The following is a 20,821-nucleotide window of genomic DNA, read 5'->3' on the forward strand; positions in this document are numbered from 1 at the left end:
CTTGTATAGGAAATGCAGCTATGCTGCCTGCACATGAGCCTCCCTCTCCTCCTCCCCAGCTGTCTCTCCTGTTTCCATATCTGATACCTCAGGTCTGTGATTTTCACCTCCCTCACTCTGTCCCAAACCAACTCTCACCTGCTAACATGTGTATCAACTACTCTAAATTTGTTTTGTATGGAACTGCATATTAGCTACCTTCATACAAGATTCTACAATACATTAGTTGGCACAGAAAATAATGTAGAAGTTCAGAGGCAGAGTTTAAGCAAAGCAGTAAAAAACTATATGTAATTCACATAAATAAGTAAACATGTATTTCTGATTCTGCTGTATACCACAGATTCAAACACTTATCAATACACGTACAAAAAACGACAAAACAACAAGGGTAAATTTTAAAGCAAGAAAATACATGTACTTATCTGATATTGTTTCACACAGGAATGTTCTACAATACAATGTTAATCATGCATCCTAAGCACGGTAGTTATCAATAAAAAAATAAATCTCTACAATAAAAATCCATGTAAAATAAATGTCATATAATACAGCAAAAATTATGTATTTATGAAGGTATATTATGCACAAATATTTTGGTTAAGAACTCTGTACAAATATAATTACAGTATGTAGTATGTTAGTTTCTTGCGACCTGCTTCTACTACAAAATATGTCATAAAATGAAATCACACACAAAAGGCTTATTTCAGTTGCTGAAGTTCTGATTTTGAGAACCTCAGTGCACCATTACTGAAAGCACTTTACTTCCACATAATCTGCATATTTACAGCGTATGTAAGCCACAGCCAAGGAGTTCACATCAAGGAATATATACACACAATGAAATTATATAACTTTTCATTTATTTTGGTGACATGGAGATAAATATTTTACTGTGAACTGAAAATACAATGATGTCAATAAAAACAAAACAGAGAATAACATCGAGTGCATTTTTTAAGAATTGAAAATGGTCATTAAAAAGATGTCTTCATCTGTTATACAAGTCAGTGCATCACTCAGTCGATCAACGTATATTTCAAAAAAACTGGGCTAATTTTAAATTCACTTCAAACTGAATTTCAACAATGATTGTTTCCAGTCAGATGTGTACATTAATACAATCTTTGTATAATAAATGAAGACAACTTTCACATAATCATTTTTCATCATTCACAATTTTTTATGCGAGTTACTTAACAAAAATGTTGTCAATTAAGAATATTATTCATGTGCATACAATACCAAACAAACACAACAGTAAAACACACACACACACACACACACACACACACACACACACACACACACACGCACACCTCTCTTCTCTGCCACTCCCTCTGGGTTCAGTTTCCTCTCAGACTTTTTTCTTTACAATCTGGAACAGACACTGTTGTTCAGGAGAGAAACTGCTCATTCCTCATCCTCACTTCTTGTGGTGCTGGTAACATGTAGGAAAATGGAAGATAGATGCAATTGCTCACTGTTCTCATGTTGATAGATTCAACTGAAAAATAAACAAATAAATTAAAAAATCATCTCATTTGGAGTGTATAAAACACCCAACCTCAGTGTCTGGGTAATCAAAATGAAATTTCATGTTCTTATGTATTCAGACTTGGATAACTGAGTCCATAAGGATAACAATGCAATATACAGCTGAATGTTACTTTGCATTAATTAAAATATAATGATGAGTAACAATATTATTTTTTAGCCACTCACTTCGTAAATGAACTGAACTTGTGAAGGCTTGAGTCAGGGGAGTGCAGTAGGTGGTATACCACTTAGCAGCCCCAACAGTCAAACAAATCAGTAACAGCTTGCACTGTACGTGCTTGAGCATTGTCCTGCAAAACGATGGTCAGGTCCTGCAGAAAGTGTCATCACTTATGTCTCTGTGCTGTTCATTTTTGGAACACAACCTATGGCCAGCTTAGAGACAGAAGTGATGACACTTCCTGCAGGACAATGCTCAAGCATGTACAGTGCAAGCTGTTACTGATTTGTTTGACTGTTGGGGCTACTAAATGCTATACCACCTACTAAACTCCACTGACTTAAGCCCTTGTGAGTTCAACTCGATTTCTAAACTGAAGGAAACAGTTCATGACATTCGCTTCAGAACTGCTACAAATTCATCGGGCAGTAGACCGCGCCGCTTGAACTGTCAACACAACTGGCACTGCTAAGAGTACCCTACGACTTCCACATCGCTGGCAACGGGTTATACACAATGCTGGTGATTACTTTGAAGGTCAGTAAAACTTTGAAACACGTATCTATTTTGTATGAGCTGTAAATAAATAGTTGTCAATATTGAAGTTCAAACCCTCGTATTGTATCAAACTGGCAAAGAAAATGCAACTTAAGGCCCCCCCCCAATGAGGAACAAAATCAATATTTTCCATTTACATTTGGCATCAGATGAAGCGTGTTGCAGTATTTGTTTGTGCTGGCTCCATCTACACATTGGCAGATGGGGATAGAGGGTGGATAGGGGATGAAAATACCTGCTGAAATACCACAAAAAATTACACATCTCTTACAAGATAAGATGCCTAATATGTAAAAGAAGACAGGTGAACGCAAACCACAACTCTTCCATGCCTGTCTAGCGTAAATTTACCAGTGAAACCTGGGCAACAGTCTTGAAGGCACACCCGAGGAATCTAAGTTCCCCCTGGCAGAGAGATCAGAACCACCTAGTGGAGTAAACCACGAAAAATAACCATTTCTGACTAATAATCTGTTCTTAGTTCGGAAATCATTTCTTACCCTGTATTACCTCCTCAGGGGACACTGCCTTAACATAGATCTGTCTGTGTGGGCGAAGTGGTTTGTGAGATCTGGATCTGGAGGGCTATGCCGGGGTTCGCTCACCTACCAGAAGGATCACCCAAGCTGGACAGGCCAAAGGGGAGGAGCCAGACAAAGTGTATCCCACAATGGCCTATCGCTCCCCTTTTCCTATCCCAAACCTGTCCTCACCATGTCCTCTTCCTGTCATTTCCTGTTATATGTATAAGACCTCAATGGCAGCGATAGTGGAGAAAGAGCCTTCCAGAATGGTGAAGCTGGCGGAAGAGGCATCTTTTCACTTCGGGTATGAAACGAGCACAAGTAGCGACTGTACCCCACTGGGGCAGCTACAGACAGGATCTGACTCATAGGGAGTGGTTGATTTTAAGCTGGGCATCCTACTGTCTATGTGGAAAGAGTAACGGGAAACTACTACATTACAGTCCCAGGCAGTACATGGTATGTCTCTCCATGTGAAAGATTCCGGAGTTTAAACTTCCCTTCATTCGGATCTCCGGGAGGTGAACACAATGAGAATACACATATTTGAAAGGAAGAAAGGGACAGTGAAGGAAGGAAAGGTAAGGATTGGAACATCAAATGTAAGGACACTACTGCAAGCAGGAAAGCTAGAGAATGCAAAACGGGAGATGAAAAGGAACAGATTAGATGCCCTCGGTCTGTGTGAAATGAGATGGGGAGAGAATGGTGAGATAGAAAATGTAGATTATAAGCTCTTTTACTCAGAGAAATCAAGAGTGGTGAAAACGGAGTAGGAATATTCATAGGGCAAAAGCTGAAAAATAAGGTAATGAAGGTGCAGTATAATGATAGAAGACTGATGATGATATGACTGAAGGGTAGTTCAAAAGATCTGGTGTTAATACAGGTATATATGCCAACCAGCCAACATAGAGATGAGGAAGTGGAGGTATATTATGAGAAAATACAAGAACTCATTGAGAAAGAAAATAGAAATGCCTGCATTACAATCACATGGGGGGACTGGAATGAAAGTGGTGGGTGAAGAAAGAAATGAAAATACAGTAGGAAAATTTGGATTAGGAATAAGAAATGAGAGAGGCGAACGACTAATTAGTTTCTGTAAAGAAAATTCATTAGCAGTGGGTAACACATTATTTGAACACCACAAAAGGCATGTTACACAGGGATATCAAATTTGAATAGGGAGCCTGACACAGAAAAGGTTTAGGAACTGTTTGAAGAATGTCAAAGCTTATACAGGTTGTTGTGGTCTTCAGTCCTGACACTGGTTTGATGCATGTCTCCATGCTACTCTATCCTGTGCAAGCTGCTTCATCTCCCAGTGCCTACTGCAGCCTACATACTTCTGAATCTGCTTAGTGTATCCATCTCTTGGTCTCCCTCTACGATTTTTACCCTCCACGCTGCCCTCCAGTACTAAATTGGTGATCCCTTGATGCCTCAGAACATGTCCTACCAACCGATCCCTTCTTCTAGTCAAGTTGTGCCACAAACTCCTCTTCTCCCCAATTCTATTCAATACCTCATCATTAGTTATGTGATCTACCCATCTAATCTTTAGCGTTCTTCTGTAGTACCACATTTCGAAAGCTTCTATTCTCTTCTTGTCTAAACTATTTATCGTCCATGTTTCACTTCCATACATGGCTACACTCCATACAAATACTTTCAGAAACGACTTCCTGACACTTAAATCAATACTCGATCTTAACAAATTTCTGTTCTTCAGAAACGCTTTCCTTGCCATTACCAGTCTACATTTTATATCCTCTCTACTTCGACCATCATCAGTTATTTTGCTCCCCAAATAGCAAAACTCCTTTACTACTTTAAGTGTCTCATTTCCTAATCTAATTCCCTCAGCATCACCAGATTTAATTCGACAACATTCCGTTATCCTAGTTTTGCTTTTGTTGATGTTCATCTTAAATCCTCCTTTCAAGACACTGTCCGTTCCATTCAACTGCTCTTCCAAGTCCTTTGCTGTCTCTGACAGAATTACAAAGTCATCGGCAAACCTCAAAGTTTTTATTTCTTCCCCCTGGTTTTTAATACCTACTCCGAACTTTTCTTTAGTTTCTTTTACTGCTTGCTCAATATACAGATTGAATAGCATCGGGGAGAGGCTACAACCCTGTCTCACTCCCATCCCAACCACTGCTTCCCTTTCATGTCCCTCGACTCTTATAACTGCCATCTGGTTTCTGTAAAAATTGTAAATAGCCTTTCACTCCCTGTATTTTACCCCTGCCACCTTCAGAATTTGAAAGAGAGTAAGTATTCCAGTCAACACTGTAGAAAGCTTTCTCTAAGTCTACAAATGCTAGAAACGTAGGTTTGCCTTTCCTTAATCTTTCTTCTAAGATAAGTCCTAGGGTCAGTATTGCCTCACGTGTTCCAACATTTCTACTGAATCCAAACTGATCTTCCCCGAGGTCAGCTTCTACCGGCTTTTCCATTCGTCTGTAAAGAATTCGCATTAGTATTTTGCAGCTGTGACTTATTAAACTGATAGTTCGGTAATTTTCACATCTGTCAGCGCCTGCTTTCTTTGAGATTGGAATTATTATACTCTTCTTGAAGTCTGAGGGTATTTCGCCTGTCTCATACATCTTGCTCACCAGATGGTAGAGTTTTGTTAGGACTGGCTCTCCCAAGGCCGTCAGTAGTTCCAATGGAATGTTGTCTACTCCTGGGGCCTTGTTTCGACTCATGTCTTTCAGTGCTCTGCCAAACTCTTCACGCAGTATCGTATCTCCCATTTCATCTTCATCGACATTCTCTTCCCTTTCTATAACATTGCCCTCAAATACATCACCCTTGTATAGTCCCTCTATATACTCCTTCCACTTTTCTGGTTTCCATTCTTCGCTTAGAACTGGGCTTCCATTTGAGCTCTTGATATTCATACAAGTGGTTCTCTTTTCTCCAAAGGTCTCTCTAATTTTCCTGTAGGCAGTATCTATCTTACCCCTAGTGAGATAAGCCTCTACATCCTTACATTTATCCTCTAGCCATGCCTGCTTAGCCATTTTGCACTTCCTGTCGATCTCATTTTTGAAATGTTTGTATTCCCTTTTGCCTGCTTCATTTACTGCATTTTTGTATTTTCTTCTTTCATCAATTAAATTCAATATTTCTTCTGTTACCCAAGGATTTCTACTAGCCCTCGTCTTTTTACCTACTTGATCCTCTGCTGCCTTCACTACTTCATCCCTCAGAGCTACCCATTCGTCTTCTACTGTATTTCTTTCCCTCATTCCTGTCAATTGTTCCCTTATGCTGTCCCTGAAACTCTGTACAACCTCTGGTTTAGTCAGTTTATCCAGGTCCCGTTGTTGTTGTGGTCTTCAGTCCTGAGACTGGTTTGATGCAGCACTCCATGCTACTCTATCCTGTGCAAGCTTCTTCATCTCCCAGTACCTACTGCAACCTACATTCTTCTGAATCTGCTTAGTGTATTCATCTCTTGGTCTCCCCCTACGATTTTTACCCTCCACGCTGCCCTCCAATACCAAATTGGTGATCCCTTGATGCCTCAGAACATGTCCTACCAACCGATCCCTTCTTCTGGTCAAGTTGTGCCACAAACTCCTCTTCTCCCCAATCCTATTCAGTACCTCCTCATTAGTTATGTGATATACCCATCTAATCTTCAGCATTCTTCTGTAGCACCACATTTCGAAAGCTTCTATTCTCTTCTTGTCCGAACTATTTACCGTCCATGTTTCACTTCCATACATGGCTACACTCCATACAAATACTTTCAGAAAAGACTTCCTGACACTTAAATCTATACTCGATGTTAACAAATTACTCTTCTTCAGAAACGCATTCCTTGCCATTGCCAGTCTACATTTTATATCCTCTCTACTTCGACCATCATCAGTTATTTTGCTCCCCAAATAGCAAAACTCCTTTACTACTTTAAGTGTCTCATTTCCTAATCTAATACCCTCAACATCACCCGACTTAATTCGACTACATTCCATTATCCTCGTTTTGCTTTTGTTGATGTTCATCTTCTATCCTCCCTTCAAGACCCCACCCATTCCGTTCAACTGCTCTTCCAAGTCCTTTGCTGTCTCTGACAGAATTACAATGTCATCGGCGAACCTCAAAGTTTTTATTTCTTCTCCATGGATTTTAATACCTACTCCGAATTTTTCTTTTGTTTCCTTTACTGCTTGCTCAATATACAGATTGAATAACATCAGGGAGAGGCTATTACTCCCTTCCCAACCACTGCTTGCCTTTCCCCCCCATGTCCTCAAATTCCCACCTTTTTGCAGTTTCTTCAGTTGTAATCTACAGTTCATAACGAATAGATTGTGGTCAGCGTCCACATCTGCCCTGGAAATGTCCTACAATTTAAAACCCGGTTCCTAAATCTCTGTCTTACCATTATATAATCTATCTGAAATCTGTCAGTATCTCCAGGATTCTTCCATGTATACAACCTTCTTTTATGATTCTTGAACCATGTGTTAGCTATGATTAAGTTGTGCTCTGTGCAAAATTCTACCAGGCGGCTTCCTCTTTCATTTCTTCCCCCCAATCCTAATTCACCTACTGTGATTCCTTCTCTCCCTTCTCCTACCATCGAATTCCAGTCACCCATGACTATTAAATTTTCGTCTCCCTTCACTACCTGAATAATTTCTTTTATCTCATCATACATTTCTTCAATATCTTCGTCATCTGCAGAGCTAGTTGGCATATAGACTTGTACTACTGTGGTAGACGTGGGCTTCGTGTCTATCTTGGCCACAATAATGCGTTCACTATGTTGTTTGTAGTAGCTTACCCGAACTCCTATTTTTTTATTCATTATTAAACCTACTCCTGCATTACCCCTATTTGATTTTGTATTTATAACGCTGTATTCACCTGACCAAAAGCCTTGTTCCTCCTGCCACCGAACTTCGCTAATTCCCACTATATCTAACTTTAACCTATCCATTTCCCTTTTTAAATTTTCTAATCTACCTGCCCGATTAAGGGATCTGACGTTCCACATTCCGATCCGTAGAATGCCAGTTTTCTTTCTCCTGATAATGATGTCCTCCTGAGTAGTCCCCGCCCGGAGATCCGAACGGGGGACTATTTTACCTCCGGAATATTTTATCCAAGAGGACGCCATCATCATTTTATCCACACAGTAAAGCTGCATGCCCTCTGGAAAAATTACGGCCGTAGTTTCCCCTTGCTTTCAGCCGTTCGCAGTACCAGCACAGCAAGGCCGTTTTGGTTAATGTTACAAGGCCTAATCAGTCAATCATCCAGACTGTTGGCCCTGCAACTACTGAAAAGGCTGCTGCCCCTTTTCAAGAACCATACGTTTGTCTGGCCTCTCAACAGATACCCCTCCGTTGTGGTTTCACCTACGGTACGGCTATCTGTATCGCTGAGGCACGCAAGCCTCCCCACCAACGGCAAGGTCTATGGTTCCTGGAGAGGGGGGGGGGGGGGGTTTGCTCAATATACAGATTGAATACAGGAGTGGATATAAATTCAGACCACAACCTAATAGTGGGAGAAAGACAAGCAAAGTTGAAAAAAGTCTGGAGAGGCAAAGCAAAAGAAAGAATAAACATAGAAAGACTTGAAGAGGTAGGAAAGGAATCAGATTTGGAAAACAGATTTATGGAAAAATGGGGAAGCGGTAGTGTTGATGAAAGTGTTAATGACAAATGGATAAAAATGAGGGTAGGACTCATGGACTCTGCCAAAGAAGTACTAGGAATTAGAGTATCCCAAAGCACCAGCAAAGAATGGATAACAGAAAACATGTTAAAAAAGATGGAAGAGCGGAGAAAGTGGAAAAATGTAGAAACTGAAGAAGGCAAAAAGAGGTACAGGAAACTGAATAATGAATTAAGATGAGAAACTGAAGAAGCAAGAGAAAACTGGATTAAATAGAAATGAGACGAAATACAGAAAATGGAAAAAAGGGGAAGTATGAAATAATGTATAGACTGGCTAGTGAGAAAGTTTTTGAACATAAAAGAAAGAGGAATAACATGGAAATAGAATGAGCAGATGGTACTCTAGCAGAAAAACCACAGGAGGTTTTGAACAGGTGGCAAGAATATGCTGAATGTCTGTATAAGGGGGATGAGATACAAAGTGAAATTAAGGTTGAAGAGGAGCAATATGTGCCAGAATATGGAAAGGGATTCACCATCTTGGAAGCAAAAATAAAAAAGGTGCTGAAGGAGATGAAGAATAGGAAGGCATGTGCCAGCAGAACTGTTAGAGTCTGGGAAACAAGGCAATAAAGGAAATGGTCTACCTCTGTAATGAGATATAGGACAAAGGGGAATGGCCTGAGGACTTCCTTGCAACAATTATGATACCAATAGAGGAAAAGATAAACATGAAAAAATGTGAAGAGCATAGGACCATCAGTCTAATTTCTCATGCAGCTAAAGTGTTTCTCAGAGTGTTGAATAGAAGGCTATATGGCAAGCTGGATAGAGGGATTGCAGAGGAGCAGTTCGGATTTAGATGAGGAAAAAGGAACAAGAGATGCTATTGGCCTGTTAAGAACTATACGGGAAAGATATAAGGAAAAAGTTAGAGAAATCTTTGCTGTTATAGATTCAGAAAAGGCTTTTGACGGAGTTCAGTGGAGCAAGCTGATGGATATTTTGAAGAGGAAAGGAGTAGATTGGAAACAGAGATGACTGATACAGAATCTATATTTACACTAGAAAGTAAGGATAAAGACTGGAAATGAAGTGTCAGAAGGAAGCAGCATTGGATGAGGTGTTAGACAAGGTTGTTGCCTTTCCCCCACTGTTGTTTAATGCATACCTTGAAGATATTATTGCAGAAGTTTGACCTTTTGTACTACAACTAAGCTATTGTACCCAAAAAGTTGAACAGGATCACAAAGTTTCAGCACGACAGGTCTCTTAGACACTGAACAATGGTAAAACAAAGTTGATCATTTATTCATTTCAGTCGCAATGTCAAAAACGAGCCTTTACGAAAAGGTGGCTAGTGGCCCCACCACACTACTTATGAAGCAGTAATTTTCAGTGCTTCGTGTAAGGTCTATGTCTACATCCTGTAAAAATTTCATCAAAATTGGAGATGGTCAAGTGGGGGGCCTGTCTAAATTTAGGTCACTTGACATGGAATGACCCTAATGGGAATTTTGGTGTTTCTTAAAGAAGCTATTTATTCATCATCAACTTTGTCCCCTTCAAAGCAATGCCCCTCATACATAACACACTTATGCCACACTTTTTCCAATCTAGGATGGCTGCACATCTGGAAGTCACTTTTCGTTGTGTTGTTCAGCTCCTTCAGTGATTGCCTTTTTTTTTTTTAATCTCATTAATGGTGACAAAACAGCATCCTATCATGGTTCTCCTCAGCCTCAGGAATAGAAAGAAGTCACATGGGGGCCATGTCCGGTGAATACGGTAGCTGAGGCAACATAAGAGTTTTGTTTTTTGCCAAAAAGTCATGAATGAGCATTGACGTATGAGTGGGAGCATTATTGTGATGTCATTTCCACGAGTGGTTTTGCGGCAATTCTGATCGTTTTCTTCAGGTAGCTTTATGAAAACAGCACATACCTTCCAAATAGTATTCCTTATTTACCATGCAACCATAATGCAGGAACTCATCATGCACTACCCCGTTGTAATCGAAGAAAACAGTGAGACCAGCCTTCATATGTGATTGAAGTTGTCAAATTTTTTTTGGTCTTGGCTTTTCAGGCAGTTTCCATTGGGACAATTGGGCCTTGGTTTTGACATCATTCCAGTATACCCATGTTTTGTCACCTGTTACAATCTCCTTTAGAAGTTCAGGATTGTAGTTGACTTCATTCTGCAATTCCTGAGCGATGTCCATGTGACATAGTTTTTGTTCAAAACTCAACAATTTTGACACAAACATTGCTGCTACACATTCCATGCCCAAAATATCTGAAAAAAGTGCTTAGCCTGAGCCAAAGGAATGCTGACATCATCAGAAACCTCTCTGATGGTAATTCAGCGATTTTCCAGGACCATTTTCTTTACTTCTTCCATATTGTTGTCAGTAATATATGTGCTATGGTGGGTGTCATCTTCATCTTCTCACCCCTCTTTGAATTGTTTATACCTCATAAATTGTTGTCTTATTCATAGCCAAAAGCCAGTCAACATTTTGAATGCAGTACCACAGTATACTCCAATTTTCAGACAAAATTTAGTGCAAATTAATTGATCCATCTTTTTCAAAAGTAAAAATTCACTGAGCACTCAAATACATGTATAATCTTTTCAACTGTCTACAATATATTAAATATTCAAAACAGCTGAAAATGCAAACATACAGCAAGAACATGTGTACCAACAAGATTTAAAAAAAATTAAAAATTGGATGTAAAAGCCCACAAAATTAAAAAAAATTCCTGTTGCTTCTTATCACATGCCATATACAAAAATATACTATCTAGGTCATCGGGAAAATTTTACTGCTATTTTGTGTTCTTAATAAACAATATTGTATCTTGCAGAGGAGGGAGATTCTATCGTTGTTGTTGTTGTGGTCTTCAGTCCTGAGACTGGTTTGATGCAGCTCTCCATGCTACTCTATCCTGTGCAAGCTTCTTCATCTCCCAGTACCTACTGCAACCTACATCCTTCTGAATCTGCTTAGTGTATTCATCTCTTGGTCTCCCCCTACGATTTTTACCCTCCACGCTGCCCTCCAATACTAAATTGGTGATCCCTTGATGCCTCAGAACATGTCCTACCAACCGATCCCTTCTTCTGGTCAAGTTGTGCCACAAACTCCTCTTCTCCCCAATCCTATTCAGTACCTCCTCATTAGTTATGTGATCTACCCATCTAATCTTCAGCATTCTTCTGTAGCACCACATTTCGAAAGCTTCTATTCTCTTCTTGTCCAAACTATTTACCGTCCATGTTTCATTTCCATACATGGCTACACTCCACACAAATAGTCTCAGAAAGGACTTCCTGACACTTAAAGCTATACACGATGTCAACAAATTTCTCTTCTTCAGAAACGCTTTCCTTGCCATTGCCAGTCTACATTTTATAGCGAGAGAGAGAGAGAGAGAGAGAGAGAGAGAGAGAGAGAGAGAGAGAGACAGAGAGAGAGAGACAGAGAGAGAGAGAGAGAGAGAGAGAGAGAGTGAGTTACATTTCAATATTTTCTTGCCTGAGGGCACTCTTTCTTACCATGTGATAGGATGTTTGGGTGGAATAAAAAGAAATTTATGACAAATTTTTAGAGTTTACATGTTCAAAGAATATACTGAACTTATCCTTTACACTTAAAATAAAAAGAACACAATCATTATAAACTGTCTTGATGGTAACATTGTTAAGAACTTTAAAGACTAGAATACATTTCTTTTGTTTCACATCTATGGTCACAAACTTGTAGGTCCTCAGACTGTTGGTATCAGTCAGCAATGACCACCTTCAGATCTGTTTTTTAAAAACATATCCTAATATACTGGAGCTATGTATTAGGACATGTTTTTATAAAACAGATCTGAAGATGGTCATAGCTGACTGAAACTGGTAATCTGAGGACCTACAAGTTTGTGACTATAGCCGTGAAACAAAAGAAATTTAATCTACGTTTTCGGGTCACAGTTCCATTTGCGACCATATTGCAGCTTGTGAAACTTTAAAGACTGGTGGCGAGATCTTTTCAAATGCAAATGTCCAGAGTATAGAAACAATGGAAAAAGACAGGCCACCGGAAGCCAACTTTAATGCGTCACAGCACACACAATATGTTTGAGTATGACAGTCTCAACCAAGGGGTTTTAGGAAAAAGAACATTCACCTTTGAATTGACTCAAAACTATTTCAGGCTTTTAAAGCCCTAACAAAACTCAGACCGCCAACCACCCCAGCACAAGGCGAGAAATGTTCTGTAAACAAGCTTATGTTAAATAATGCAAAAAACTTTAACGATACATCCCACAGAAGAACAAAAGCTTTTATGTTGTTTTTTACACTTGGCCTACAACAGCTGAAGAAGATAAAAAATATATGAGACCTACAGATGTTGTAACAATGATTATACAGGGTGATTCAAAAAGAATACCACAACTTTAAAAATGTGTATTTAATGAAAGAAACATAATATAACCTTCTGTTATACATCATTACAAAGAGTATTTAAAAAGTTTTTTTTTCACTCAAAAACAAGTTCAGAGATGTTCAATATGGCCCCCTCCAGACACACGAGCAGTATCAACCCGATACTCCAACTCGTTCCACACTCTCTGTAGCATATCAGGCGTAACAGTTTGGATAGCTGCTGTTATTTCTTGTTTCAAATCATCAATGGTGGCTGGGAGAGGTGGCCGAAACACCATATCCTTAACATACCCCCATAAGAAAAAATCGCAGGGGGTAAGATCAGGGCTTCTTGGAGGCCAGTGATGAAGTGCTCTGTCACGGGCTGCCTGGCGGCCGATCCATCGCCTCGGGTAGTTGACGTTCAGGTAGTTACGGACAGATAAGTGCCAATGTGGTGGCGCTCCATCCTGCTGATTTGCAGCTCTCTGCTAGCTCTGCGAGTTGATTTTCCTGGGCTGCGAACAAATGCTTGCTGGATGCGTGCTACATTTTCATCACTCGTTCTCGGACGTCCAGAACTTTTCCCTTTGCACAAACACCCATTCTCTGTAAACTGTTTATACCAACGTTTAATACACCACCTATCAGGAGGTTTAACACCATACTTGGTTCGAAATGCACGCTGAACAACTGTCGTCGATTCACTTCTGCCGTACTCAATAACACAAAAAGCTTTCCGTTGAGCGGTCGCCATCTTAGCATCAACTGACGCTGACGCCTAGTCAACAGCACCTCAAGCGAACAAATGTACAACTAAATGAAACTTTATAGCTCCCTTAATTCGCCGACAGATAGTGCTTAGCTCTGCCTTTTGTCGATGCAGAGTTTTAAATTCCTAAAGTTGTGGTATTCTTTTTGAATCACCCTGTACTTTAATAATTATGAAATACCATTTGTAATATGTGTCTGTCAACGCATTATCTCAAGATGTTATTGTTGTCCTATTATTTATTTTAATTTAGTTTGAAAAGCTCACGAGTCTGAGATAAAATAAAATAAACTGGAAGACAATGAGAATAAAACCTGATGATTTGAGGATGTAGATGTAATGTGGCACATCAGTGGAGGAAGATTCCTAGGACTTCATAAATTTTGTAATTTAAGGATGAAAATAGTTTTCTACAAATTTCTTAAAATATTGTTTCCGGACTTCTGCCATTTCATAACAACTGAGTCAATTACATTTTGTCATCATTAATGTAAAATTTGTAATCAATCACAGAACTAAAACAAATGCGACATATAAACAGCAAGTTTGGTCTTTATTAGTGTGCATTACCCTTTAAGATATATCAAATGCATATGCCGGTAATATTTCAAATAATGGCATAAAAGGCTGGTTTTATGGGCCTGAAATTTTTCTAAGTGGCTTGACCTCGAAGTGTTAAGTATTTTGTCCGGAGTGGCAAACATACCTCAATGTTATTGTATACTGTGTTTTCCAATATTCACATGCTCCAATGAGTTACTAGCAATCCCTTTGTTTGCTTAGATTTTGTAGCCAGTAATTATAATTAAGTATTCAGGCACTGTAATTGAGCAGACGGGGAAAGTATTTCCTAATTGATTCTGATGATTTCATACTGGCTGTAGTGCTTCCTTTAACTCCATGCTAAAATTTGAAGCTCCATTCTATCTTCAAATTTGTAACTAGAGCAGCTGAAGACATGTGGATAAATGACAACAGTAGAATGAAATTGGCCTGGAATGGTTTTGATTAACTACAGTTTTCAAACCCAAGGTTCCAATCAGTCTGAAACAAAAAATTACAAATACTGTATGTAATACAAGTTTTTACTTATGCTGGTGAGACATGGGCTTTCCAAGAGGATAATCATTCAAAAAATGAGAATTCCAATAAACAATTGAGATATGTTTCTACTACTATTGTGTGTTCAGCCGGGTGGAGTCATTCACACAACACAATGTTTCGACAGCATACCTCAGCATCATCTTTAGTTGATACTGTAGAGTGAGTGGCTTCACTACATCGTACCTCCTTTACACTCTTATCATCCCTCACTCTTTCCCTCGCTACTTGGTCCCACATAGTGTCGGGTGGGTAGCAGAGGGTTGCGACAGCCAAATGCTGCGTGTCAACTCTGATTTATTAGTGCTATTGCTGCCACCATTGGGCACGAAAGTCACTCTTGGTTGACATTGGGACTTAAGCTGGCTGAATGCTGGGCGTCACACTTTACTGAGAGTGAAATGAAGCCACTGTCTCTCTTGATCAAGCCATTGGGCACTGGTATTTTAATATTACTTTAGAACATAGTCCCAAAAGGGACATAGTGTCGGGTGGGTAGCAGAGGGTTGCGACAGCCAAATGCTGCGTGTCAACTCCGATTTATTAGTGCTATTGCTGCCACCATTGGGCACGAAAGTTACTCTTGGTTGACATTGGGACTTAAGCTGGCTGAATGCTGGGCGTCACACTTTACTGAGAGTGAAATGAAGCCACTGTCTCTCTTGATCAAGCCATTGGGCACCGGTATTTTACTATTCCTTTAAAACATAGTCCCAAAAGGGAGGAGGTCTGTCTTATTACTTCTGTTTGTTCATTTTTAACTGAGAACCATGTGGCTGTGCCATGTTATGGAATCACAGATATATTTTTTTTTTATATTCAATGTGTCCTGGCTTCCTTGCACCTTTCTTGGACTGTCTGCCCAATGAATGGCATACAGCAGACACCCAGTTCATGGAACTCCAAGTCAACTTTCACCGCACCTAGTAGTGCATGCATTTCTGGAGGTGGACTGGAAATGCTTTTAATGTTACAATGCGCCAAGATTCTGCTGGTTTTGTTCACAAAGCAGATGGCACTGTGGGTCACTGTGTGCAGGAAAGCCACCGACACTGATTTGTATCTCCATGCCTCCAGTACTGGTCCACAGGATGCATGACGCGAGGTTCCATAAACTGGTCGAGGTTCCATAAACTGGTCAATATAATATGAACAAACAGAAGGGTAAGACAGACAGTCTTTTTGGGGCTGTGTTCTAAAGGAGGCTATTGAAATATGTGTGGGCAACAGATTCTCTCTCAGTAAAGCATGTGATCCAGAGCTCAGCCAAATGAAGGCACACTGGCCGAAAGTGACTTCTGCGCATGACTGGTGTGGCAGAAGCACTGAGGGACAGGAGTTTGCATCCAGTATTCGGTGGTCACATCCCCCAGCCTCGCCATCTGACGCAGGATGCAACCGGACAGAGAGGGAAGGTGTCGAGAGTAATAAAAGTATAAAGGAGGCACGGTGTAGTGGAGATGCTCGTTCTACATGTGTCACCTGAAGATGGCGGCCAGGTGTGCTTTCAAATATCATATTATGTACATATAACTAAAAACAAAGATGATGTGACTTACCGAACGAAAGTGGTGGCAGGTCGATAGACACACAAACTAACACAAACATACACACATCCACACATATACAGACACAAGCAGACATATTTGTGTCTGTATATGTGTGGATGGATATGTGTGTGTGTGCGCGCGCGCGCGAGTGTATACCCCACCTTTTTTCCCCCAAGGTAAGTCTTTCCACTCCCGGGATTGGAATGACTCCTTACCCTCTCCCTTAAAATCCACATCCTTTCGTCTTTCCCTCTTTCCTGATGAGGCAAAAGTTTGTTGCGAAAGCTTGAATTTTGTGTGTATGTTTGTGTTAGTTTGTGTGTCTATCGAACTGCCACCGCTTTCGTTCGGTAAGTCACATCATCTTTGTTTTTAGATATATTTTTCCCACGTGGAATGTTTCCCTCTATTATATTCGTATTATGTACATAACTGCACCTGGCTGGGGACCTGAGTGCAATACAAACAGCTGATTCCCTGCAAAAGCTTAAGATCATGCAATTGAGAAATGCTTGATAGAGAGACATCAAAATAAATAATAGGACCGGATGAAAAATTGGAGGGGAAGGTATGATTATGACAGTAACGAAAATGAAATGTACATGACTAGGACATGGATGCCAGGTGAAGTGATGGCAGAAGGGAAAAATAAGTTCTTTGATGGGTTCCTAGGAAGAACAAAAGACTGCTGTGATAACGTATTGGAAATCATGCAGGAGCAACACTGATACTCTAAGTCAAAGACTGTAATGCAAGGAGAAGTCCACAGCATGTGCTTAACCTACTCTGAATGTTAGAGATGATGATATGATCCCCACCAATTTTAAAATGTATCAAACATCGGAACCAATTATCACATAGTTTCTTACCTATTCAAAATTTTCAAATTCTATTACGCAAAAGTCGGTCCTTTGTAGAGCGTTTCATACATTACGAATGAAAAAACACATGTCACTGGTGTAATACTCTACAATATTTATTATTCAGGAAACCAGTTTTTGGTTATTGCACTATCAACAAGTACTTCACAATGGCATAACAGCTGAATAATTTTGTAAAATAATAAATACTGTAAAATATTACACCAGTTTCATGTGTTTCATAATTCTACTATATACTTTCTGAAACTTTTTTCGGTATGTCTCCTCCTGCCTTGTACTACACTCCTGGAAATGGAAAAAAGAACACATTGACACCGGTGTGTCAGACCCACCATACTTGCTCCGGACACTGCGAGAGGGCTGTACAAGCAATGATCACACGCACGGCACAGCGGACACACCAGGAACCGCGGTGTTGGCCGTCGAATGGCGCTAGCTGCGCAGCATTTGTGCACCGCCGCCGTCAGTGTCAGCCAGTTTGCCGTGGCATACGGAGCTCCATCGCAGTCTTTAACACTGGTAGCATGCCGCGACAGCGTGGACGTGAACCGTATGTGCAGTTGACGGACTTTGAGCGAGGGCGTATAGTGGGCATGCGGGAGGCCGGGTGGACGTACCGCCGAATTGCTCAACACGTGGGGCGTGAGGTCTCCACAGTACATCGATGTTGTCGCCAGTGGTCGGCGGAAGGTGCGCGTGCCCGTCGACCTGGGACCGGACCGCAGCAACGCACGGATGCACGCCAAGACCGTAGGATCCTACGCAGTGCCGTAGGGGACCGCACCGCCACTTCCCAGCAAATTAGGGACACTGTTGCTCCTGGGGTATCGGCGAGGACCATTCGCAACCGTCTCCATGAAGCTGGGCTACGGTCCCGCACACCGTTAGGCCGTCTTCCGCTCACGCCCCAACATCGTGCAGCCCACCTCCAATGGTGTCGCGACAGGCGTGAATGGAGGGACGAATGTGGAGACGTGTCGCCTTCAGCGATGAGAGTCGCTTCTGCCTTGGTGCCAATGATGGTCGTATGCGTGTTTGGCGCCGTGCAGGTGAGCGCCACAATCAGGACTGCATACGACCGAGGCACACAGGGCCAACACCCGGCATCATGGTGTGGGGAGCGATCTCCTACACTGGCCGTACACCACTGGTGATCGTCGAGGGGACACTGAATAGTGCACGGTACATCCAAACCGTCATCGAACCCATCGTTCTACCATTCCTAGACCGGCAAGGGAACTTGCTGTTCCAACAGGACAGTGCACGTCCGCATGTATCCCGTGCCACCCAACGTGCTCTAGAAGGTGTAAGTCAACTACCCTGGCCAGCAAGATCTCCGGATCTGTCCCCCATTGAGCAAGTTTGGGACTGGATGAAGCGTCGTCTCACACGGTCTGCACGTCCTGCACGAACGCTGGTCCAACTGAGGCGCCAGGTGGAAATGGCATGGCAAGCTGTTCCACAGGACTACATCCAGGATCTCTACGATCGTCTCCATGGGAGAATAGCAGCCTGCATTGCTGCGAAAGGTGGATATACACTGTACTAGTGCCGACATTGTGCATGCTCTGTTGCCTGTGTCTATGTGCCTGTGGTTCTGTCAGTGTGATCATGTGATGTATCTGACCCCAGGAATGTGTCAATAAAGTTTCCCCTTCCTGGGACAATGAATTCACGGTGTTCTTATTTCAATTTCCAGGAGTGTATTTATTACACTGATTGCCGCCACTTTGTGTAACTCATCTGTAGTTTTTCTTGTCTCTTGTTGTTCACTCACACTTTCTTTAGTCTTCCTTTAATCATTTATGTTTGTGACATTGCAGTCACATATTGCTATATTTGAGGAAGGCACAAGGCTTGCTAGCGCTGGAGAAAGGTTTCAGTTTGTCCTGATGGGAAGTGGGAGTATGAACTGGTCTGGTTTAACCTCAGGAGATCCCTCACAAATGCACGGTGGAAGGAGGCAGTTGCTGACAAGCCCCCAGAGAACAGCAATGCATTATGAATTCACTTTTCTGTACACAGATCACAGAATAAGACAAAACAGTGCTGCTAGCAGAGCGTGAGAAAGCTTGTTGCCTTTCCTCCGAAATCTGGTTATGCAACCATGTGTATCTTGTCCAGCACTGTGTTTTGGTGTGAAGGGCTTGATCGAGTGGAACTTGGGTAGGAATCATTACCAACCTTCTACATATTAAAATGCTTTCAGTGAGCCAAGAATGAGAAACTTGTACTGGGTTCCCCTGTATTCCGGAAAAGAAAGCAAAATTCTCGCTGGTCACTGTGGCAGTGGCTGGAGGTCTGCCCCTCAAGATTGAATTTTTTATAAAGTCGAGAGCTGCATGGAGAGCAGACTCTGCTTCAGGACTTGCCATGGGGAAGCCGTCTGGGCCTCTTGTGATGGCAACAGCTTTTCTCTTACCATCTCTACCATTTGTATTCGGTGATGACTTGTGTGTTGTGGTGCACATTTGCTGAGTTATAAGTAAGTTTTGCATTTTGCAGTTAGCAGTGTCCATTATTTGAGCAGCTTACAATTTGCAGGATTTGCTGTGCAGCTTTGATTGCTTGATTAATCATCTTATTTTGTGAGTCTTGCACTCAGTTACTTTGCATCTGCGTGTTGTGCAGATTACAAAAGCCTGTAATGCTTAAAAAGCATGTTCCTCATTAGGTATGAGGTACCCTCCCAATCCTGACCAGATGACCCTTGACTAAAAAAAAAAGTCAGTTATTTGCACATCTAATTTGTTGTCCCACTGTGCTGGTACCTCCACTGCAATACAGGTACCCACACTTCAGAGATTATTTTTAATTTGTTTACTTAATTTACAATAAGCATTGCACTCACTTGTATAGCATTTTGACTTTGAAGTCTTAACTGTGTTAGGCAGACAGCACACGCAACTGATGAACCCCAACACGACTTCAACATAACGTCTCCTGGTAACACTGATGAGCAACCACAACAAGAAACGAATTTCACTTTTTATCAATATTTTACAGGAACTTTTTTCCGGCAATCCCTGTGTGACATAGGTGACACTCATCACTTCTGTTCTGCAACAGTTAGTAGTGTAATCTTGTAATTCCTTTCAAATAAAATGATTCACAGCAGCGAGCAGTGGGTTTGAGCCTGACCATCTAGCTGCTCAGCTACACCGGGGCTGTCTACTGGCCCATGTGGGCCTACATTGTTACTGTCCAGGGTGCCCAAATGTGGGCGCACGCTTTTGTCTTCAGCCATACCGGAAGCCAGAGTTTAGCTCTGCCTGATCTGGTGTGTTGTATGCTATGGGAGCAGCCAAGCATCCAGGGCTGCCTTCTGTTGTCAATGATGCGCCACCAGCTACAATGACACCAGAATGTGTCTCCTTCCTGGTGGACAACTGTTGACACCGGCATGCTCCAGTGGCAATGGCCAACTACATCTCAGAGGCCACAGACTTCCTCTCCAGCTATGAATCTGCCTCTGTAACTGTCATAAACAAAACATTTTCTTAACCAGGTAGGTTTTACTGACGGTCTGCTGCTCGACTCCAGGCACCATCACCACTGCAGCCCACATCCTGGTGGGCTAATTTACTTCATTCTGACAACAAGCAGCCTAATTTACCCACCACCATAGGGGCATGT

The 20,821-nt window shown here is 41.4% G+C and overlaps 1 protein-coding gene across 2 annotated transcripts in view; it reads right to left on the bottom strand.

Moving 5' to 3' along the window:
* Positions 1–289: 289 nt before the first annotated feature.
* LOC126474070 (CDK2-associated and cullin domain-containing protein 1-like) overlaps positions 290–20,821 on the bottom strand; it is a 55,049-nt gene continuing 34,517 nt past the window's right edge. Inside the window, exons 6-7 of one of the 2 annotated variants that reach the window (XR_007586568.1) lie at positions 14,360–14,697; positions 290–1,510 (exon numbers count right to left, since the gene is read on the bottom strand). The gene's annotated coding sequence lies outside the window, so the exon portion shown is untranslated. The remainder of the gene's footprint in view (positions 1,511–14,359; positions 14,698–20,821) is intronic. The other variant, XM_050101479.1, reaches the window with a different exon arrangement.

The sequence above is a fragment of the Schistocerca serialis genome, chromosome 4 (genome assembly GCF_023864345.2).
Source record: "Schistocerca serialis cubense isolate TAMUIC-IGC-003099 chromosome 4, iqSchSeri2.2, whole genome shotgun sequence".
Lineage (NCBI taxonomy): Eukaryota > Metazoa > Arthropoda > Insecta > Orthoptera > Acrididae > Schistocerca > Schistocerca serialis.